At 47.8% G+C, this 9,466-nt stretch overlaps 1 protein-coding gene across 4 annotated transcripts in view; it reads left to right on the top strand.

Annotated features, from left to right (window-relative positions):
- The window catches only part of OGG1 (8-oxoguanine DNA glycosylase), a 34,862-nt gene that overhangs the window by 21,202 nt on the left and 4,194 nt on the right, over positions 1-9,466 (top strand). The gene's annotated exons all lie outside the window — the stretch shown is intronic.

Below are 9,466 nucleotides of genomic sequence, written 5' to 3'. Positions count from 1 at the left end.
GGCAGAGGGAAGTGGGGAGGAGGAAGTTAAATCGGGATCCTGAAGGAAACAGGCCAAAAAGGATCTAGGTGTCACGTGACTGGCGGGGCTCCAGAGTTAGATGGCTGGGGGCCAGGTTAGCGGAGAGAGCCTGCAACTAGGACGGCAGGCAAGGGGCCAAAGGTCGGTTTGCTCAAGGCCTTCCTTGGGAAGAAATTTGGTGCCGGGTGAAAAGAGGGGGCGGGGGGAGCAACTCGCAGGAATTGGGGATGGGGCTGGACTGGGGGCAGCCGGAGGAGGCACGTTGCTTGGGACCCCACTCCACCTCCAAGGGCCTCCAAGTGCCACTCCCTATCCTGAATTCCTGCATGTTCCAGCTGGTGATGGGGAGAGAACAGTGCTTATGCCCAACTCATTTCCTTTTTCTTTTTCTCTTTCTTTCTTTTTTCTTTCTTTCTCCTTCTTTTTTTCTTTTTCTTTTTCTTTTTTTTTTTTAAGACAGGGTCTTGCTCTGTCACCCAGGCTGGAGTGCAATGGCATGATCACAGCCCACTGCATCCTCAAACTCCTGGGCTCAAGTCATCCTCCTGCCTCAGCCTCCCATGTAGATGGGACTACAGGTGCGTGCCGCCGCACCTGGCTAACTTTTTTATTTTTTGTAGAGATGGGGGGTCTCCCTATATTGCCCAGGCTGGTCTCAAACTCCTGGGCTCAAGCAATCCTCCCCAATCAGCTTCCCAAGGTGCTGGAATTACAGGCATGAGCCACTGCACCTGGCCAATTTATTATGCCCATCTTACAGATGAGAGAGGAAGATAGCTGAGGTTCCTAGAAAGGCTTTGGAGTCTAACTGATCCTGGTCATGCTTTACCTCTCCGAACCTCAGTTTCTTACTCGGGAACATGGGAATATTGATGATTGACTCAAGAGTTCTGAGAATTCTATGAGATAATGATATGAAGTGCCTAGAACACTATTCAAAACATGAGAGCTAGACTCAGTGTAAACTGAGACTCAGAGAGAGGACTTGATTTGGCCAGGGACGAGGGGTTAAGGGATCCCTCTTCCAAATCTCAGTATCTCAGACTCCTTAGTTCATGGAAAAATACATTTCCTGCTCATGGCTGAGCCCCCACTCTCCCCTATACCCGCCAAGCACACCCACTGAGCTAGGGGTTCTTTTACCACAAATTCTTGTTCATCTTTATGACAACACCCCCTGGGTGATAAGATGACCTCTGTCCTTTCGAGGACTTGTACAACTTCTTTTTTTTTTTTTTTTTTGAGACAGAGTCTCCCTCTATTGCCCAGGCTGGAGTGCAATGGTGCCATCTCGCCTCACTGCAACCTCCGCCTCCCAGGTTCAAGCAATTCTTCTGCCTCAGCCTCCCAAGTAGCTGGGACTACAGGCGTGAACCAACACACCCAACTAATTTTTGTATTTTTAATAGAGATGGGAGTTTCACCATGTTGGTCAGGCTGGTCTCGAACTCCTGACCTCAGGTGATCCACCCGCCTCAGCCTCCTAAAGTGCTGGAATTACAGGCATGAGCTACCGTGCCCAGCTGACTTGTACAGCTTCTATGGTGTGCTTTACATTTTTCCTGCTTTTGAGCATTTCTGAGAGCCCTCGTGTTTTCTTTAACAAACACATTATCTTTACTTTTTTAGTATTTCTATTGAACAAGTGATAAATGGTCATTGCAGGAAAATTCCATAACATATTAAAAACACACACAGACTAACTGATGAGATTCTTTCACTTCCCAAGTGACAGAATCCCAACCTAAACCAGCTTCATCCAAGAGGAATCTATAGTTCACAATAGTTGGCACAACATTGCAGGAAAAACACCAGAGATTAGGGGCTTGGAGACTGGAACTGGAGATGTAGTACTCATAGGATTTGCTTTCTCTGTCTTCCCTCCTCTCTCCTTGTCTTGATTTCTCTTCACACATTGGCCTCTTTTTCTCTCCAGAGTGATCTTCTAGTTGCCAGGAAACGTGGAGTGAGGCAGCCCCAGATTTCCAATTAAACACAGTAGAAGGAAAGCATCCTCCCAATTTCCTATCTCATTCTCAGGGAAGGACTCTGGCTCTGCATGAGTGATAGAGTGACATGTTCACCCCTTGGCCTCCAAAACTGTTGCCAGGAGAATTAGGGTGCTATATTGAGCAAGTGTACTGTAATGGGCAGCCATAAGGAATGGAAGAGGTATTTTGTCCAAAGGAATTAGGGGTGCAAGGGGGGCAAGAATAACACAACCCTCTCAGCCGGGCCCCCACCAACCAGAGACAACCAGTGTTCACATTTTTAGTACAATTCTTCCAGATTTTTTGGATGCATATACATATACATCCTTCTGCAGCCCCCAGTCCCGATGAGAACATTTCGAGGTACTAATCAAAAAGTGAGTGAAGGGCCGGGCGTGGTGGCTCACGCCTGTAATCCCAGCATTTTGGGAGGCCAAGGTGGGCAGATCATCTGAGGTCAGGAGTTTAAGACCAGCCTGGCCAACATGGTGAAACCGCGTCTCTACTAAAAATACAAAAATTAGCTGGGCGTGGTGGCATGCACCTATAGCCCCAGCTACTTGGGAGGCTGAGGCAGGAGAATTGCTTGAACCCGGGAGACAGAGGTTGCAGTGAGCCGAGATTGCACCATTGTACTCCAGCCTGGGCGACACAGCAAGACTCCATCTCAAAAAAAAAAAAAGGGTGTCCGGGCCCGGTGGCCCATGCCTGTAATCCCAGCACTTTGGGAGGCCAAGGCAGGTGGATCATGAGATCAGGAGATGGAGACCATCCTGGCTAACATGGTGAAACCGCGTCTCTACTAAAGATACAAAAAATTAGCCAGGCATAGTGGCGGGCGCCTGTAGTCCCAGCTACTCGAGAGGCTGAGGCAGGAGAATGGCGTGGACCCAGGAGGCGGAGCTTGCAGTGAGCAGAGACCATGCGCCACTGCACTCCAGCCTGGGCAACAGAGTGAGACTCTGTCTCAAAAAAAATAAATAAATAATAATTTTTAAAAAGTGAGTCAGGGAAAGTCAAATGTTCTCAGGGAAAAGGGGGATAATCTTTTCTTCTTTGTTTTTTTTTTTTTTAAAATGGCTAAACAGTGCAGACATCTCCATCAATTATTTTATTTATTTATTATTATTTTTTTTTTTGAGACAGGTCTCACTTTGTCACCCAGGCTGGAGTGCAGTGGCACCATCATGGCTCACTGCAGCCTTGACTTCCCAGGCTCGAGTGATCATCCCACCTCAGCCTCCGGAGTAGCTGGGGCTACAGGTGTGTACCACCATACCTGGCTAATTTTTTTTAGTTTTTTATTTTTTGTAGAGATTGGGTCTCTACTCCCTCTGTTGCCCAGACTTCTCTGAAACTCTGGACTCAAGTGATCCTCCTGCTTTGGTCTCCCAGAGTGCCAGGATTATAGGCATGAGCCAGTATGGCTGGCCTCCATCAATTCTTTTTTTTTTTTTGAGACGGAGTCTCGCTCTGTCACCCAGGCTGGAGTGCAGTGGCGCAATCTCGGCTCACTGCAAGCTCCGCCTCCCAGGTTCATGCCATTCTCCCGCCTCAGCCTCTGGAGTAGCTGGCAATACAGGCGCCCGCCACCACGCCGGCTAATTTTTTGTATTTTTAGTACAGATGGGGTTTCACCGTGTTAGCCAGGATGATCTCGATCTCCTGACCTCGTGATCCACCCACCTCGGCCTCCCAAAGTGCTGGGATTACAGGCGTGAGCCACCGCGCCTGGCTTTTTTGGGTTTTTTTGAGACAGAGTCTTGCTCTGTCACCCGGGCTGGAGTGCAGTGGCATAATCTAAATCACTGCAACCTCAGCCTCCCAGGTTCAAGTGATTCTCCTGCCTCAACCTCCCAAGTAGCTGGGGTTACAGGCGTGTGCCACCACGCCCGGCTAATTTTTATACTTTTAGTAGAGACAGGGTCTCACCATGTTGGCCAGGCTGGTCTCGAACTCCTGGGCTCAAGTGATCCTCCTGCTTCGGCCTCCCAAAGTGCTGGGATTATAGGCGTGAGCCCAGCCAAAAAAAAATACTCAATCATCTTGGAGCATATAGCCTTGTCCTTATTTAGGATTACTTCTCTGAAATTGATTGCCAGAAGAGGAGTCCCTGAATCAAAAGGCCTCGACATTATTTAAGCCTTTGATGCATATTGCCAAATTGCTTTCCAAAGGATCTTTAGCAAATCATTTTCCCACCAGAACGTAGGACTACTCATTCCTCACATCAACATCAGCCTTCAGTGTTACCAGCTTTTTAAACTTCAAATTTGAAAGGCTGCAAATGACCTTTTATTTTGTACTTTTTTGTATTACTAGTGAGATACAAAATGTCCTGTATTTATTGTGTTTTATCTGTATCCTTTGACCATTTATTGGGTTCTTACTGTTTGTTATCAATTCTGTGTGCTGTTTATATAATAACTATATTAAGCCATTGTCTATAAAACATTTCCCCAGTCTGAAGTTTGCCTTTCATTTTTGGCTACCATTTCAGAGTAGAGTAGGGTTTTCACTTTTTGAAAAAAAGTAAAAAAAAAAGTAACAAAAGTTAAAGTTTTTTTTGTTTTTTTTTTTTTTGAGACAGAATCTGGCTCTGTCATTCTGGCTGGAGTGCGATGGTGCATGCAATCTTGGCTCACTGCAGTCTCCACCTACCAGGTTCAAGTGATTCTCCTGCATCAGCCTCTCGAGTAGCTGGGACTACAGGCATGCACCACCACACCTGGCTAATTTTTGTATTTTTAGTAGAGATGGGGTTTTGCCACGTTGCCCAGGCTGGTCTTGAACTCCTGACCTCAGGTGATCCATCTGCCTCGGCCTCCCAAAGTGCTGGGATTCAGGAGTAAGCCACCACGCCCAGCCAAAGAATTTTAAAAAATAAACCTGTCCATCTTTTCCTTGTGATTTCTTCCATTTTCTCTAATCTTAGTTAACTACTCACTCTTTCAATAGCTTCTTTTCTGTCAGGTTCAAGAATTGATGGAGGCCTGGCCAGGCGCGGTGGCTCACGCCTGTAATCCCAGCACTTTGGGAGGCAGAGGCGGGCGGATCACGAGGTCAGGAGATCGAAACCATCCTGGCTAACACAGTGAAACCCCGTCTCTACTAAAAATACAAAAAATTAGCCGGGCGTGGTGGTGGGTGCCTGTAGTCCCAGCTACTCGGGAGGCTGAGGCAGGAGAATGGCATGAACCCGGGAGGCGGAGCTTGCAGTGAGCCGAGATTGCGCCACTGCACTCCAGCCTGGGTGACAGAGCGAGACTCCGTCTCAAAAAAAAAAAAAAAACCCCCCCAAAAAAAACCCAATATGCCCTGAGCTTTTGATTAAAGGTTTTGATAAGAAATCACCATGCGGAACTTAATTTCCATTTGCTATCAAATGTATGGAGAGTATTTTCAATGTATGATTCCAGTTTCCACATGAGATATTACTGAAACAGATTTTGGAGGACATTTACCAGTCTACCACATCCCCCATCTCACTTGTATTTCTTTGCACCAACTTCACCCTCACTCCCTCTCATTAGTCCAGCCTCTATGCTGCTCTGAGAGTGCTTTCTGATTCAGAGTGCTATTATGGCACTAGTCTGCTCACAAACCACCCGTGGCTCCCTGTTACCTCCGAATGTGATTCTCAAACTTTAATATGCACCAGGAATCACCTAGAAGGCATGTTATAATATAATATAAGGCTATGCCTCATACCCAGAGGTTTTTTGGGTTTTTTTTTGAGACAGTCTCACTCTGTCGCCCAGGCTTGAGTGCAGTGGTGTGATCTCTGCTCACTGCAACCTCCATCTTCCAGGTTCAAGCAATTCTCCTGCCTCAGCCTCCCAAGTAGCTGGGATTACAGGTGTGTGCCACCATGCCTGGCTACATTTTGTATTTTTAGTAGAGACAGGGTTTCACCATATTGACCAGGCTGGTCTTGAACTCCTGACCTCAGATGATCCGCCCTCCTTGGCCTCCCAAAGTGCTGGGATTACAGGTGTGAGCCACGGCGCCTGACTATACGCCCAGAGCTGTTGATTCAGTAGGTCTGTGGACTGAGAATTTGCATTTTTATCAAGTTCCCAAGTGATGCTGTTGCTGGCAGTCCAGGGACCACACTTGGAGCACCATTGTCCTAGAGAATAAAGTCCATGCTCCTTAATCTGCCATTCAAAGCCTTGCCCAGCCTGGTCTTCAACCTACTTTCTAGCTTCATCTCTTATCCCTTCCTTTCCCCTCCATACACCCAGGGCTCCAGTCACACTGCAGTTCTCACTTCTCTCTAAGCAGGCCAGCTGTTCACACCTCTCTGCCTTGCTCCTTTTGTCTGGAATGTTATCTTCTGCCCAGCAATTTTCTTTCCACATCCTCCCTGAAGCCTTTCCTGACCCTCTAAGCTGTTGTTAAGTCTTTCTCTGCCCCAGGTCCCTGCCAACTTTGCACAGTCTTCTTTCGTTGAGATGAAGTCTCACTCTGTTGCCCGGGCTGGAGTGCAGTGGCACGATCTCGGCTCACTGCAAGCTCCGCCTCCCGGGTTCACGCCATCCTCCTGCCTCAGCCTCCTGAGTAGCTGGGACTACAGGCACCCGCCACCACACCTGGCTAATTTTTTGTATTTTTAGTAGAGAAGGGGTTTCACTGTGTTAGACAGGATGGTCTCGATCTCCTGACCTCGTGATCCATCCGCCTCGGCCTCCCAAAGTGCTGGGATTACAGGCGTGAGCCACCACGCCCAGCCTGCACAGTCTTCTTATTGCTTTTGTGGCCTAGTGTTTTGATTGTCTAGTGTGTCCCCATTTCTGGAGCCTTAGTCACCTCCATAGCTCTCAGCCATGGTGACAAGGTCACTGAATGAGGGAACAAAAGTATAATGAAGAAGTGGAGGTGTGTGGATGGAGTGAATAAGTGAATAGGGTAATTAGGTAGGTGAAGAGAAAAAATGGGGAGTTTATTGATACCTGAACGAGTGAGTTACAGTCCACTGGACCTGGTTATTTCCATTGAGTCCTGAGCCCCAGGCCAAGAAATAAATTTACTCCCTGACCCCATTTCCACAAAGCTCCTGCCATCACTTTCTTTTCAGCAAGAGCCAACTGGGACCCAGAGCACTCGGTGCCCAGAGTACTCAGGAGCAGACAGGCTGGGGACCCACTGTCTGACTGTGGGTCAGAGCTCACCCTCCCCATTGTCACTCACCCTGGTGTTGCTGAAAGTCAGCTGTAAGGCATTTGGTACTCTGGGGAGACCATGTTGTGCAAGACAGATGCTTTCTAGGGCCAAGACACAAAAGGCTTTGCCTCCAAACTAGTGATAAGGAATCAGAATTGTTTTGAATTAAATTTGGAGACTTGAGGTACTGGAACTAATCCGCCCTCCTCATGACAACCCAGCTTCCTCCATACTCATAAAGGAGGCATCTTTTGGCTCCAGCAGACACTGATATGATTGTAAGAACTCTGCCAGGGATGGTGCTACCTGGGGGCAGCAACTATTCCTGCATCAAGGCTGCATGGCCTCAGCAAGGCTCAGCATCTCTTTGAGTCTCTGTGTCATCTGCAGGCTGGAATATTACTCTCCTTGGAGGTGCATGGTGAGCATCAGATAGGAGTGGTGGGTAAAGGGCCTCGCACAGTGTCAGGCAGATAGGTACGCAACAGAGAACAGCTAGAGTGCTCATGACTGATCCTTGAAAGTTAAGTTTCTTCTCTGGTGAACCAGGCCCAGTCGGTCTTCTAGGGTTCTTCTTTCTATTTATATCTGTCTTCCTTCTTTCACAATTCCATCCAATTCTGGGATGTCAGCTCTCATCCCACCTCCTCCGCAAAACTGTCTCTGTTCTTGGAACTCTCTACCAACAACGCCCACCATACTTATGGTGTGGCCCAGTGAACATGGAAGTGAGTGGTTAAGAGGAGGGGGTCTTCAAGCAGAGCTGCCATGTATGGCTGCACAGGTTGGGCACTGCCCAAGTATAGGGAGTACCATTCACATACACTGTAATGGGAGTGGGGCCCCAGTGAGTTGTAATGAAGAGGCTCTCTCTGCAAGCCAAATGGCCTGAGTTTGAATGTTGTTCTCAACCACTCAATTGCTTGACAAAGCAAGGTATGTAACCTTCTAAGCCTCAGTTTCTTCATCTGTAAATGGGATGTTATTATGAGGCAGCTGATACCTACCCCATAATATTAGGTAGTTGAATGAGTTCAGAACAATGCCTGGTACATACTAACATTTACTGAGCACTTCATTGCATTATCATTATGATTATAGTTGGTTTCTCATCATTGCATGTGTGGGTGTCTTTTCTCTCTGAGAAGGCTGTGAGCAACCTGGGGACAATGAGTCACTGAGAAATTGCAGCAGCTTGGCCCAGCAGCTAGTGGGAGGCAGGGCCTCATGCTGTCCTCTCTCTCAGGATCCTACTTCATCTTTCTTTTTGCCAAAATTCACTTGTAATAGGCCTTTTTTAGTTACAAATCACAAAACTCTAAAGCAAACTAGTTTAAGCCAAAAGAAGCCTTTGTGGGCTGATATATGTGGGAAGTCTAAGGGAGGATCCGGTGGCTTCAAGAATAGCTGGATGCAGCACTTCTCCATCTCCTGGCTTGGCTTTTCTGAGCTGGCTTTATTCTCATGAGCAGGTTTTTCCCCATGGGAGGAGAGCAGGTCACTGGGGTAGTCTGAGCTTATAGTCTATGGCTTATGGTCCAAAAAGAAGTGAAACTCTCTTCTCAGCATCCACAGAGCAATGTTATGGAGGGCCTCAAGTGACCCAGCTTGGGTTACATGCCTGCTTCTGGGACTAATCATTGTGGCTAGAGGGATTGGCACTTGACTGGCCAAGCTGGGGTCATGTGTGCACCCTAGTTTGGCAGTCAGACAAGAACCATGTGTGATGGGGAAGGAACATTTCTCCAACAGAGAGGTGCTGGGTATACGAGAATGTTGGCCGTGTTCGCCCTCCTTCTTTATGGCTCAGTTCATAGGTCACTTCCTTAGGGAATCTTACCCTCCCTTCTCTCCTGCGTGGACCTCAACCTTCCCACAGTAAATTGCAAATTATTCCCTGATTCTCTCAGACCAGTCTGGGAACAACTTGAGGCAGGTACCAGAGCATATTTATTCATCTGTGTCCCTTAGGCCAAGCTTCCTGCCCCAGCTGTGGAAGAGTCGTTGTCAGTGGCCTATCTAGCACTCACTTCCCCATTTCCTACTCAGATCTTGTTGGGTTTTACTCTCTCCACCACCTTGATGGAGTAGCAAACTCCACTCTGACTGGCGTAAACCTATTACAGTCTCCCTTGCCACAGTGACTGAGGAATGGGCATGTGAGACTGAGTTTGGGCCACTGAAACATGATGGTATCTGGGAAAAGGCTTCTTGCTTCTGTAGGTGGGCCATGGAAGCCCGCTGGCTCCGGCTCCCTCCTGTGCTGGATGTAAATGAGGAAGCATCTG

This window comes from Nomascus leucogenys, chromosome 21 (assembly GCF_006542625.1).
Source record: "Nomascus leucogenys isolate Asia chromosome 21, Asia_NLE_v1, whole genome shotgun sequence".
Taxonomy (NCBI): Eukaryota; Metazoa; Chordata; class Mammalia; order Primates; family Hylobatidae; genus Nomascus; species Nomascus leucogenys.
The sequence above is the reverse complement of the archived record's forward strand: the minus strand, read 5'-3'. Positions and strand labels throughout refer to the sequence as shown.